Below are 13,654 nucleotides of genomic sequence, written 5' to 3' on the forward strand. Positions count from 1 at the left end.
CCCGCTCTCGGTGCTCTAAGCGGCCCCGCCGTTCCCGGCGCATTCATCTGAAGTCTCAACCCTGAGACTTGGCACTTGAGGCCCCCCAGGCTCGGCACTCTCCAACAGCCCCTGGAGATGCTCTCCCTGCCCTGCTGTGTGCCCGGGTGGTGACCTCTGCAGACGGCATCACGGTTCTGCCAAAGGACCTCAGTGGATCGGAGGGCGGAGGGAGGGAGAAGTGGGGTGACGGTCCCACTCTCTTTGGCCAGAGCTCCTGTTGGGGTCCTCCTCCCTGGGCACTGGCAGACGCTGTCCCCCTAACCCCAGGCGGGGGTGGAGCGGCCCCCACGGCTCACTGGCTCCTTTAAGCACCCACGCCTCGGTACAGACCCTCTGTCCACTCCCTCCAGCCGAACGACTGAGCGGAAATCTGCTTCCTGCTGACACCCTAACGCCCACCCGACCCTTCCAGCCCCATCATCCACTGCTTTCGTGCTTTCCCGGCAGCCTTGAGGAACCCACGACCGTCCCCGGGCTCCCCTCTGCCTATGCCGTTCCTTCTGCCTGGGACACCCTTCCCCTCGTCCAACACCAGGCTGCTGTGCCCCTTTCTCTGGGGCTTGTCTTTACGAGGCGTCTGCTCGGGGGCAGCCCAAGGCAGTCTCTCCGTGGGCTGCCGGCCAGGGTGAGACTACTTGGCTACCCCGAGCATATGGGCCGAGGCTCTGGCCAGGCCCCAGACTAGCTCTGCACCAGCGGGCACCCCAGAACAAGCCGCTCCCCCTCTGTGAGTCCCACAACCCTGCTGGGAGCAGGCTGGCAGGGCTGGGGTGAGGGTTAGCCTGGATGGGCCAGGAGGTGTGCAGACTCCACACCCTAGTGAGGGGTACCAGCCCACACTGGCTCGCCAAACGAGGGTCCTGGCAGGCCGCTGTGTCCCCAGAGAGGGCACTCACTTCTAATCCACACAAAGACGCTCCACTGGCCAGGAGACCTAACGGCTGGGTGTCCGGAGCCGGTGGGAAGTTGGGATGGGCACGAGGCGGTGGATCGCCCCCTGCACACCCGGTGCACCTACAGTGCCTCTGCCGTCACGTGAGGGGTGTCCTCCCGGGCCCAGTCTCGCCTGGGCGCTGGCTTGCTCCCGAGAAGAGGGGCCAGCGGAAGCTCACGTCGCGCTTCAGTGCAGGGAGGACCCTGGCCGTCCCGTCCCCTGGGCCCTCCACGCACTTGCGGAGAACGGAGCCCTGAGGAGGGCGGTGCCTCATGTGAGGCCCCACAGTCAGCTGGGAAGAGCCAGGATTTGAACTCTGGTCCACATCTGGTGGCAAATGTGGGCTGCTGCCACCCAGCCCATCGCTCGGGGTGTCCACCCGAAACAGGCTCTGGACAATGGCTCTGCAGAGGAAGCAAGACCGGGAGAGCACTGGGTATTGGCCCTGCAGCTGCTGGATGTTTAGAAAGGTGACCAGGAGGCTGGTTCAAGGGACAACCGTAGTCAGCGGGGACGGCCCTGCTCGCTGCACGAGGGACTCGGTCTCCCTCTCCACCGCCCACCTCAAAGCCTGCGTTCCCTGGGGAGGCGGGGCTCTCGGCTGACGGGGCTCCAGGATGCTGGGGCCAAGGGGAGCCTCCCTCCTGCTGGGCAGCCTGGTGTCAGATCGAAGGCCCCACGCCCGCCGCTGGGGTCGGGCGTGGGGCGTGGGAAAGGCCCCGGGGCAGCCCTCAGGCCAGTGCCAGTCCTGCAGGTATGTCTGACTCCCCGGCCTTCCTTCTGCAAGGAGGCGGCTGGCACCAGACCCTGACAAATGCACGGGCAGCCCGTCCCCCTCTGGTGCCAGGAGGTCTGATGGCTGAAGAGGCGCGGGGCTCCCCGGCGTCTGCGCCGGGCTGGGGAGACAGGCGTGGCCCAATCGGCGGTCCATCTCGCCCGCGATGGCTCTCGTTACACAGAGCGCATACCTCGCGCGGCCCAAAGCAGGCAGAGCTGGAAAATCTATCTGGCGCTGGCGAGGACGAGGCCACTTAATTGTTCTTCTGAGATGGCCGCCTTGTTTCCCTCTGCTCCGTTATGGGGTGGCCTGAATGCCGACCAGCCGAGACCGTCTGCTGGGGCAGCCAGGCTGTGGGGATGCGTGGCGATGCCACTGGGAGCCACCTTGTTGTGTGGTGGCCTTTCCCCTCAGCCAAGTGGCAAGTGGTGTGAAATGAGGGCAGGTCAGGGTGTCGGGTGGTCATTGCCTGAAAACCTTCACAGAATTCTCCAGGCCTGGGAGACGATGGTGGGCCTGCCCGCCAGAGTTTGGCCCGAGAAGGGGCAGGCAGTAAACAAGGCAGCAAGGTAGGCAGACAGCCACCAGGGCCACCAGGGAAATAACGCCGAGGGCTAGCTTCTCCAGGAAGAACCGGGGCGGGATTGGGGGGACCTGGGGCTGGAGATCAGGGGCCGGCCACATGGAGATGCCGGGTGAGGGTCCGCAGGCAGAGAGCCTGAGCGCCAAGTCCTGGGTGGGGTGGGCATGGTGCTCGAGGACAGAGAGCACATATGGCCACGTGCTGGTGGGGCTGCAGGGCTGGGGCTCTGGGCTAACCGTGTCCACGAGGTGCCCCGTGTGCTGGGCCCGTGGGAGCCCAGACAGGGAGGGTCTCAGGCCCTTGCTCGCCCCCAGGGAGGCCACGGATTCTGCCGCCGCTGTTGCATCAAGCATCCCTGCTCTGCATCCCTGCCTCCTGGCCCCGCACAGGAGGCCTCCGTGGCGCTGCCCTGGGGGACCACTGTGCTGGTCTTCTCCCTTGTCCCGGCTTGGTTCCACCCACGGGACAGAGTCTCTCCTCTTACTTGGCATCCAAGGTCCTGAGTGTCACCCAGCGGGTGCCTCCCTGTATACTCTGCCACATCACGGGCTCCCTGCTCCAGCCAGCAGACATAAAGCAGAGCCTCTGAACCTGCTCCGTTCACCTGGAACACTCTCCCCGGCCCTCTCTGTCTGGCCAACTCCTACTCAGCCACTGCCCCACGGGAAGGCTTCCCCGCCCCTGCCCTGGCTGGCGGGATCACTGCTGGAGCCCCATTTCGCAGGAGTTTTGCTTTGTGTCCGCTCCCCAGCGGCCTGTGTGGGAGTTAGGGCCCAGGCACAGGGCCTGGCCTGCGGGTACAGGGAGGCTTTGCTGGACGAAGACGCAGAGAATGAGTGGGGTCTCGAGTGGCTGTGCAGGGCGAGGAAGGGAAACCCACCAGCAGAGCTGTGCCTCCAGGACCAGAAAAACTCGTCTGCATGCCTGTGGCCCAGGGAGGAGCTGGGTCTAGAGAGCAGGCCCCCTGCCCCACGTGACCTGGAGCCTGGTGGGGTGGGCATGAGGGTAGGGTTGCTGCAGGTTTCAAGTTCACGCTGTCCCCGTGATCCCACGGGGCTCACAGGCGTCCCTGCTTTTTCTCCCTAACCCTCAGGATTCTTGGAGCCCAGCGGCCCCGCTCCACCCCCCGACCAGCCCAGACCCCGGGATGTGGTGGGGAGGGCTGGCGTGACCCTGGGGGTGACGCTGCTACCCGTGGCTTCCCTTGGGGACACTCTCCCAGGGCCGGGCTGGCCTTTCTCACCGAGCGCCAGCTCCACACAAAGGCACAATGGGCTGGAGGCTGCTGGGCTCTGGCTCGGGCTCGGGTAATCAGGGAAGAATGCGGGCAGCGTGCTGTTTCCCAAGCCCTGGCCTTGGGTGCCGCCCTGACACGGCCATCAAAGCCGGCAAATTGCCTCCAACTGCTGGCGTTGCTTTCATGTTGGGGGCCCGACTGCAAGAGCGGTCTCCACGCTGGTGGGCGGCTTGCACCCTCCAGGGGGAACCGAGCCCTGCAGGCAGCTCGGGGTCACTGGCCCCCGCGGTGGCCCCTCAGAGCTGTGCCAGCTCCCGCCATTCCAGCACGCCCCCTCCCGCAGCACGCAGCTTTGGAGAGAGCAGAAATGCAGGGCGGGGAGGGAGCCGGGGCACAGGGGGCCCTTTGGGGGTCATCATCCCGGGGATGACGGGTGGCTGAGCAGCACAGAGGGGCACAGCCAGCAGCTGGGCTGGGGGCTGGATGGTCATGAAGGGCCTTGAATTCAGCCACAGCCGACTCTGGACTGGATGCCCGCCCTGGGGGCAGTGTGGCTGAGGTCCCTCAAACTGGGCCTGGGCTGAGCTTGGCTCTGATGGAGCCGGCACGGCGGAGAGGCCCAAGGAGGACAGGCAGCCTGGTTTTCAGCAAAACGCCCAGAGGCGAGTGCGGTACGGGGCAGGCCTAGCGGGTTAGGGAGAGCCGGGTTGGCGACCAGAGCTGGCGCGAGGACTGGCCGCTCGGGCAGAGAAGGACTGGCCGCTCGGGCAGCCGGGGCACCGGTCGGCTCCCTTCCTGCTGAACCTCCTGAACTTTGGGGTCTTTTGGGGGTGACGGCAGCTTTGGAACCCCTGCCATGGCTTTGCAGGCCTGGTTTGTCGTGCTCATCCTCGGGAGCCTGGAGCGTGGCTGGCTGTGGGGGGACAGCTGCCTGGTTTTCCCTCCTTTCCCTTCCTGCTATGGATCCCATATGTAAACAAAGATGCAATTTGCTTTAAAAAGATAAGGTGATTAAGTTTTTATCAGACGTGTGCTCCGCTGTCCCCGCAACAAAGGGAATTAGGAGAGGCGGGCGACAGACAGGCCCTTCCTTGGAGCTGGCCCCGTCTGAGGCCTTCAGCGCACACTCCACGGGCCCCACGCGGCCCCTTTGATGGGCGGAGACGAGGCGGTGGGCGCCTGCACCCCCATTTTGATGTCTTAATGTTGCTTAATTCCTCCTTTAATTTATATTAAGCTTCTTAGCAGCAATGATGAATTCTTCAAAAACAAAAAAGGGCCCTTTGCAGAAATCTTTCCCACACCATGTAAATTGAAATTATAAGGCAGCCAAGGCTTTGGAGACTGGGGGCGTGCGGGGAGTGAAAACCAGGGCGTTGTGTGGAAGGAAGGATTTTGTTTTAAGGCAAGAAACAAAGCGATTCTGAAACAGGAAATGACTTGGTCTTGAGAATCAGAGGCTCACCTACAGGGCGACGGCCCGGGGACAGGAGCATCCCTTGTCACTTGGAAGGGGTGCAGCTGGTGCGGGGCTGCTGGGGGTTGTGACGAGCCCCACGCCGTCCAGCGTCAGCTCCCACTGCTCCTCGGCCCAGGGCAGGCGTGCCACCCACTCGGGCTAGGGCCACACCCCCTCAGGTGGCTGGGGGGCGGGGGGGCCACTGGGGCGGGTGCTCGGGGCAGCCAAGGCTCACCACCTCTCACCCAGGGCTGCTCCCGGGGCGCGGCATCCCCCAGGACCCACCCCTGCCTCGGCACCCCACAGGCCCCGCAGGAGCAGGCCCTGCACTGGCCTCCTGGCAGGAGCCTCCAGGCCCTCTTGCCAGCTCTCTCTTCTGATCTGGCCTTGGGTCGGCTGCCAGAGATCCTTCCAGAACAAAGACCTGATCATCCCTCTCGGCTCAGAAACCTCCAGCCGTTCCTCAGGCAGGTGTCCAAATTCCTCTAACCAGGCCCTCGCCAAGCGCCTCCGGCACACCCCGTGCTTCCTCACTCACCCGCGCGCCCCCGCCCCGCCCTGGCTCTGCACCGGTGCCCCCTCAGCCTGAGGTGTCCACGAGGCCCGTCCACCTGGCAAACCCCACCCCTGCTCGCGTCTCAGCGGAGCTTAGCGTATGGCTCTGGCTCCTCTGAAGCCTTGCAGGCCTCCCTCCTCCAGGGCCACTGAGGCCCTCTATACTGTCCCACGTCCAGAACCTGTGTGCCCAGGAGACGGGGCGCAGCCTGCAGCCATGCCAGCATTTCCAGGAAGGGGGACCCTGGCCACCTGGCACACCTGCCCTGTCTCATCTGCCAGGGCAGGGCCCCGGCAGCGCCCACGCCCTGGGAATCAGAGCCGCCCACCTGTCCGCCTGGCTCCCGTCACCCTCCCACAGCTGACAGCCGAGCCAGGCAGTGGGGGAGGCAGAACGCGCTGGCCCCCTCGGCACGTGGGGACCTGGACGCTGGACAGGTGCGAGCAGACGGTCCCGGGGGTGGCGACTGCCCACAGGGGATGGGCTACGTGCCCCAGGAGTGAGGGCTGGCCGGGCAGGGTGGGTCCCTGCTGACCGCGACCCGAGGCCGGCGCTGCCCTGCCTCAGTGGCAGTGCTCGGGGGAGCCCTTCCGGCTAGCCCTCGGGCTGAGGTCTGACCAAGTCTCCGGGCGGGGAAGGCCGCCTGGAGCATGGGGCCTGGGCCCGGCCAGGTCGCCCCTGCCACCACCGTCACCGCGACCACTTAGCTGGCGCTCTCCTCGACACGCCGCCCAGCCAGGAGCGTTCAGCGTCTCCTGCAAGCCTCCAGATGTCCTTTCCAGGCACGGGAGGTGACTGTCCAGGTCACACAGCTAGTCAGGCCCATGGCCTTACAAAGCCACGCCCTCCGCCACCTGGCTCGGGCCTGGCCAGCCCAGCACCCTGCTGCTTCTCGCTGGGTACACAGCTGAAGGGCCGGGCCGGGCACAGGGGTGGGGAGGAAAGGGCACAAGGCAGGGGAACGACTGGGGGCGCCCTGCCCGGGCAGCGTGGGCCGGCCCCGTGGGGACTGTCTCCAGGTACTTCCAGGGACGAGGCCTCAGTGCCTCCATGCTCTGGGTCTCAACGGGACTGCTGGGACTCCTCGCACACTGCCCACAGATGCTGAGGGTGGACTCCACGGCGGGCGGGCGGCAGGTGGGTGTGAAGGGCAGAGACCATCTTCCGTGAGGCACACCTGGCGCAGACGGCCAGAGGATGGGCACAGCCAGCTCTCCACGGTCACGAGGACCCCGACAGTGACCCCGGCTAACGCCCATGGGGCCCCAACCACGTGCAGGCACTGCTCCCGGTGCCTCAGGACAGCAGGGCCCTCGACCTCACACCGTGTCCCGGGGGGACTCTGCACACAAGGAAGCCGGCACGAGGTCGTCAGCAGCGAGCGCGAGGTCACAGCCAAGACGCAGTGGGCTGAGCTCCAGGGCCCTGCACCCGGGCCTGGGCCTGGCCCGCGACCTCACCCCTAACCGACCAAGGCTCTCCCAGGGCAGAGCCTGGATCCCAGAGCCCGGCCCAGGAAGGAGGAGAGAAGCACTTTGTGTGCCTCGCCTCTCACGAGGAAGGTACGCTGTCTGTGCCACCATCCAGAGGCGGAAGCTGAGACCCAGGGCTGTGAAGGACTCACCCAAGGTCACGCGGCTAGCGGCAGAGAAGTGACCTAAGCCCTCAGTATTCGGGGATGCAGCTCCGAGCCCACAGCCCGGTGCAGACGTGGTGGCCTTACCGGCCTGCTCTCAGCAGAGGCGTCCTCCTGGCTCGGGACGAGGGATTCGGGGCTGAGGTACGTGAGGGCCCTGCCTTCAGGAGCCCACGCTGCTCCTGGACGCCCGATCTGCCCCCACGGACTGCAAGGACTCACCCCTCCTGCCGGGGCCTCCTCCACGGACCTCCCCTGGAGGCTGGCGAGGGAGGGCACGGGTCCCGGTGGCCCCAAGGACACTGTCCCCACAGTGAGGAAGCTGAATTTTAACACCGCAAACACTCGCTAAATGCGTACACTCTTTAACAGCAGTTAATCTTCAATTAAAATACCTAGGGCAGAGACCAAGATAACTGGCGTAAAACGTAGAGCTTATTGACAATAAAAGTCTTCCTCATATTGCCTTTCTTAAAAAAAAATTCCACATATTAAAAATGTCCTTTTTATGATTCGGGAAAAAAGCCCTCACCCAGAATCACGAAGGGGCACAAAGGTCCGGGGAGCAGTCGCCTCCCAGGGCCCGTGTGCGGCAGCGTGATTACATATCAGCCCCGTTTCCAGTGCGCCGGGAGCGGCGGCGCCAGGGCTGGCGGTCCTCTCCGGTGACAGGGAAGGGCGGGGGGCGAGCCTCTGGTCCCCGTCCACACTCTTGCTTCAACAGCCGCAGGCTCCGGCAGTTTACCGCTCCCTGACCTGCAGCCTGCAGCCGGGGCGAGCGCGGCTGCCCACCCTGCACGGGCACGCGGGACCGCGAGCGCAGGCACAGCCCCTCACAGGCAGAGCCGGGCCTGCGAGCGCCTGGCGGGCTCAGGGGAGGCAGGTGTGAGGGCTGACTGCCCCCTGACCCACCAACACCAGCGTGCCGCCGAGGCTGGCTCGACGCTACTGCATCACTACGTCATCCGTTCGACAGCCGTCTGCCGTGTGTCCACCAGGTACCAGCGCGAGAGCCCTGCGCCGGCTCCCTCCATGGCAGCCCTCACGCCCACGTGGCCACGTGGGTCCCCAGCCCGCAGTGCAGGGCCAGGCACAGAGCAGGTGCTGCAGGCGGCATCACCGCCCGATTCTCACCGCATTCTGCTCCCTCCCCTCCCCGCAATGTGCACTGTCCTTGTCCCGGGGCTCCCTGAAGGCGCAATGGGGACGGAGCACCCGCCTGGCTCGGCACTGCCCTCCGCGACTGCTGACGGGCTGGCGTGGACCCTCACCCACCGGCATGTGTCCCCCTCCTTCCAAAATGCCCTCCCAGGCTCTGCCCTGGGCGGGATTTAGTCTGTCTGTGGCTCAGCTCTCTCGTTGCGGCTAGGGGGCAGGGCGTATGCTACATGTGGGAGCCTGTCCCCGAGTCTGAGGAGGGCCCAGCCTCAGCTCAGAGCAGCTCCAACCAGGCGTCTCTCTGCCCTCAGGGGCCTGGGCCCGGGGTGGGGAGGACAGTGCCAGTGGACCTGAGCTGGTGTCCGTGGCTGTCTCTGCGCCAGTATGACACATGCGGATCACAGCACGTGTACCCAAGGATGGCTGGCCCTGCACCACCGTCAGCCAGGGGTGGGTCGCCGGCTCAGGAGAGGCAGCTCCACTGGGCACCTGGGGACGATCCTCAGATCCCAGTGTCCGTGATGGGAAGTGGGCCGCACGAGCAGGGAGCAGCCCCTCCCTGGAAGAGGCGGCGAGCGGCCTCAGGGAGCCTGGAGCGGAAGGGCTCCGTGGACGTGCCCTGCCTTCCCAGCCCTGGAAACAAGGCTTCCTCCTCTCTGCTTTATCCAGTAAAGCTCGAGGAGTCTTAAATGCCAGGGGCCCACGCTGCCCGTACCAGGGGGTGAGCGCCATGTGCTGCTCTGAGCACACAGACGTGCTCCTGCGTCTGGTCTGGCCTGGTCTTCGTACCTGTCTCTGCCTCTCCACCCTGGGTCATCCCTTCCTCCTGGAGCCAGGCCCCCCAATCACTTCTGCCCCTGCCCCTCACAAGGCGGCCCAGGAGATCTTCTGGAGGCTCCATCGGACTCCGTCCGCCATCCCTCGGGGGAACCCCGGCCTCTTCAGGCGTCCAGGCGTCCCGCACGCCACCCCCCAGTGTCCCCCCAGCCCCCTGCTTTGGGCCGCAGGAGCGCGCCCTCCCGAGCAGAGCCAACGTTCCTTCCGCCTGGGACAGCCTTCCCCAGGCCGTCTCCCCCGCCCCCTTCAAGGCCGAGTTCAGTGCCGCCTCCTCTGAGAAGGCTTCCTCCCTAGCTAGGCCTGGCGGATGCGTCTCTGTGCCCACGGGCAGAGGTGTCTGGAGCCTCCTTCCTGGCACTCACACTCTCATCAGGGACAAAAAGGAGAAATGCCAGCCTGGGAGTGGGAAGCAGCCTCCACGGCATTTCTGAAATACACTGTGACTCACCAGCCTCAGGTTCAGGACGCCGGACACGCGGTTCTGCATTACTAGCCTGTCCGGAAAAGCCAGAGGACCTACCCTCACGTTCCCACCCCGCGGCAGTAGGGGGGCGGCCGTGACAGCTCCTCCGTGGCCTGTGCCGGGCCTGTTGGCTCCACTCATTTCTGTCACCCGCCTGTCCCTGGAGGCACCCAAGTTGGTGACCCGGCAGGGTAGGCATCTGAGCTTCAGCCCCTGTCCCAGCCGCCCAGGCCCAGGGCCGGGCTCAAGTGCTGGCTGTGCCCACCGGACAGGGCTCAGTCCAGGCTGCAGCGCCCGGAAGGGCAGAGGCTCTCCCTCTTGGTCCCCCCCAGGAATCAGTAGGAACGGCCAAGAGCCCGGCTGTGCACGGATCAGCGGTGTGGCTTCACGCGAGCGTTCTGCCTCTCGGTGCCTGTCTCCTCATCCAAAAAATGGGGCAACAGTACAATGCGCTCTACAAGGCTGTCGTAACGCGCATGTGAGTTAACATGACACAACGCTTAGGACGGTGTCCAGCACAAAGCAAGTCTACACAGCATGAACCACTTATTATCACACCACGATCACCACCGCTGGGGTGTCCACCGGGCACGCATGACAGCACCAGGCCCTGCTCTAGGTGTGGGGACACAGCCGTGTACGGGTTACCTCTGCCAGGGCACACACTTACAACCGACACGTGAAGGACAGAGGGATGAGCGCAGGAGGTGCAGCACAGCGACGGGTGACGTGCTGAGTCCTGGGGCGGGACCCACGTGGGGCAGGAGGGAGCTGGGGAGGAGCTGGGGGCTATGCAAACCCATCCCCGTCTCCACGACAGGCAGTGGCCCTCAGGAGGCAGCAGGGGCCCCGTCGGACCCCTAGCTGGCTTCCTCCTGTGGACGCTATGGGCTGGACCGACGCCCCTCCAGCGCTAGGCTGGGGCGGCAGTGGGAAAAAAATAACAGTTATTTTTTCTCTCTCCCTCTTCCCTCGTTTTCTAGGTTCATCCTAGTGTGGCTGTGAGGGTACGGAGGGAGAGAGGGCAGGAGTTGAGAGCGGCAGGAATTTATGAGCTCAGAGAGCGGCTGCCTTTGGTGGGGTGGGGGGAGGGGGCTCCCTTTGCCAAAACAATATTTAATTTTTTTAAAGGCGGCTACAAAGCCATGATTAAGCTCAGGGCCCTAAAACAAGCCCATAAAATCGAAAAATATTTATCTGGAAGGGTGGCAAGTCCAATAAAAGTTTTATGAATGTTTTACAACTGCCCTGTCAGGAAGCTGGCCTCTCACTCACCCCCCTTCTGTGAAAACACGACACACACACAAGCACTCGCGGGCACAGACTCACACTCGCGGGCACGGGCACACGTCCGTGGACACACGCTCAGACACACCTGCACAGGTGTACGGCCCATGCAGCTCCCGCTGGCCCGGGGCTCTCAGGTGGGCCTGGGGCTGTGGGGAGAGGACCCCGACCGGGGACCAGCCTGCACGCCTCAGCTTTGGCACGCGCCCTCCTCCTGTGCCGTGGGCCCTGCTGGCGGCTGCAGTGTCTGCCCTCGGCAGGCAAGGCCCCAGGTCCTCCTGTGGACTCTGTGTGGCGGGGAAGTTGCACCCCGTTTTCCCACGAGGGTCACCTCAAGGTCCAGCAGTTTGAAGGCAGCTTCCAACGTCTCTCCTCTGGCAGCCCCAGGGGCCACCGGAAGGCCAAAGACTGCCAGGCTTGTTATTCTTCATAATCCGGGAAGTGGGTGTCGGGAGCCCCGTTTCAGAGGAAAAAACTGACATGCAAGGGCCTTGCCTAAGGTGAGCCAGGCAATGGCTGCAGAGTCATAAGCTCAGCCTGGCTCTAGTGGCCTCCCCTGTCCTGAGGTAGGGGACAAAGGCCCCGCCGACCTCTCCCGCTGCATCTCCCACCACGCGCCCTGCCTGTGGCTGAGCCACAGGGCGTTTGCACGCACCTGCCCCCACCCCCGGCCACCCCAGTGACTGTGAATCACGGGCCGGTCTCACACGATGCTGCTTCCTCACAAGTGCCCCGGGCTCCTCCAGACCGAGGAAGCTGCGCCTTCCCTATCACCTGCCCGCGTCCTCCCCAGCTCCCGGCCTGTCTGGAGGTATGGAGCCCGGAAGGGCAGGGAGCAGCAATTCCTCCTGCCCCTGCGTCCCCAGTCCGAGCTGAGCCGGGGGCGCAGCACAGGGCGGGGAGTGGCGTGTGAAGGAGCCGGACTCGGGTGGCTCCTCCGAGGTCCCCACTGGCCCTGGGCCGCCCATCCTGCCTCAGAGAAATCACCCACCACCTGGGGCAAGGCCCAGCCCAGGGGCCAATTTCCAGCCATCGGCACTTGCCTTTCCGACCACAGAAGAGACGGGCACCTGGGCAGGGGCGGGGCGTCAGAACAAGGCACACGCAGGTGCTTCCAGACGCCTGCTCATTCATCCTCGCACACTCCCCTTCCTGAGGGAACATGACGGCCTCAAGACCTGTGACGTGACCTCCTGGGGATCTGACTCCAAGTTACAGATGGGAAGTGGCTGCCTGCAGAATCGGACAGAGCAAACCAGGGGCCCAGTTTCTGATTAAACGCTGGGGTTTCGCTTCACCCCCGGCTCTGCTCTGCAGGGGAGGATTCCTACAGAGGCCTGATACTTAGGGCTGACCCTGGGCCTCCAAGAAACCAGGCCGAGGACAAGCTGCTCTGAAAGCCCAACGGCTGCATCCTTTGAGTGGCAAGAGACGGGCCATGGGGGAGGCGCGGGCTGGAGGGATGAGGGTGGAGGAGAGGCGGGCAGGGCCTCACTCCATTCCAGGATGAGACAAGCAGGCCTCCTGGTGCCCACCCGGGGAAACGCTGTGGAGCAGGGAGACATGGGAACAACCCACCCGTGCTCACACAGGTGACAGTTGCCCGGGCTGCGGGACAACACACAGCAGTCAGGTGAGTCAACTAGGACCCCACCGGGGGCGCAGGTTCTGAAACGGAAGCAGCAAGGGCTCTAGCACTCCTGGGTCAGTGCGAGACCAAAAACGGAGCCACTGAAACCGCAGCAACGCCACCTCTGTTAGGGACACAACCTCAGGCAGGGAGAGTACAGGGACGCACGGGGAGGGGGTGTCACCTGTGGGAGAGCGGTGGGGCTCTCGCATCGTCTGCAGGATTCTAGTTCTTGAGAGAGAGACAGAGAGAGACAGAGAGATTTGAGCCTGTGAGGGGACATTCACGTCTGTTTGATCTTGCTGCTTTCAGGGATGTCTCTTCTGTGCGGCCAAAGTTTTCCCAGGTTAAAAACAAAATCAAATGCTGATTAAAAAAAAGAGAAAGAGGTACAGGGGACCCACCGTGCTGTGGGCAGTAGTCTGTCCACCGGGGATAGGATGAGAGCTGTCGTGTGGCCCTAGGTGCTGCCACCACACACGCTGCCCGAGACAGGCCAGAGGCTTGCAGAGACTCACCGCTGGGACCCCCTGGGAAACAGCACAGTGTCTGAGAGCCGTGATGGAGAAGCAGTGAGTGCCGTGGGGACACGGACGGGCGGACCTCAGCCGGGGTCAGGGCAGGGAAAGAGGATACTCCTCAGCCCCCGGTTCCTCGTGCTGGAACTAGGTCCCAGGCCCGCTAGGCACATGCCAATGGCCTCTTCCTGGGGGCCCTGCCCTCACCGGGGCCACGGGGAGGCCCTGGCACGGCCCATGTGGATGACAAGGGACCATGCCCAGGGTGAGGCTGGTCGGCAGATGGTTTCTGTACACTGTGCCGTGTTTATGTTAACTGCAGGTATTTTTAACGTATTGTGTTACTCCATCCGTCTTGGTGAACGGTCCGTCTTGTAAAATTCTTTTAATGATGTTATTTTTTCTTGCCTATCTTCGTCATCTACAATTATTTATAATATCATTGTCTTTGTTTCAAATACTGGGTATAAACATTGTTGTAACAGTTCTTCGATGGGGTTCATATAATTTTTACAATTGCTTTGAAATGCTTCAAT

At 63.9% G+C, this 13,654-nt stretch overlaps 1 protein-coding gene across 14 annotated transcripts in view; it reads right to left on the reverse strand.

Annotated features, from left to right (window-relative positions):
• Positions 1 to 13,654, reverse strand: part of EEFSEC (eukaryotic elongation factor, selenocysteine-tRNA specific) — a 215,569-nt gene that overhangs the window by 67,031 nt on the left and 134,884 nt on the right. The gene's annotated exons all lie outside the window — the stretch shown is intronic.

Source organism: Monodon monoceros, unplaced genomic scaffold (assembly GCF_005190385.1).
Source record: "Monodon monoceros isolate NGI ecotype Baffin Bay Population unplaced genomic scaffold, NGI_Narwhal_1 Super_Scaffold_3, whole genome shotgun sequence".
NCBI classification, from domain to species: Eukaryota; Metazoa; Chordata; class Mammalia; order Artiodactyla; family Monodontidae; genus Monodon; species Monodon monoceros.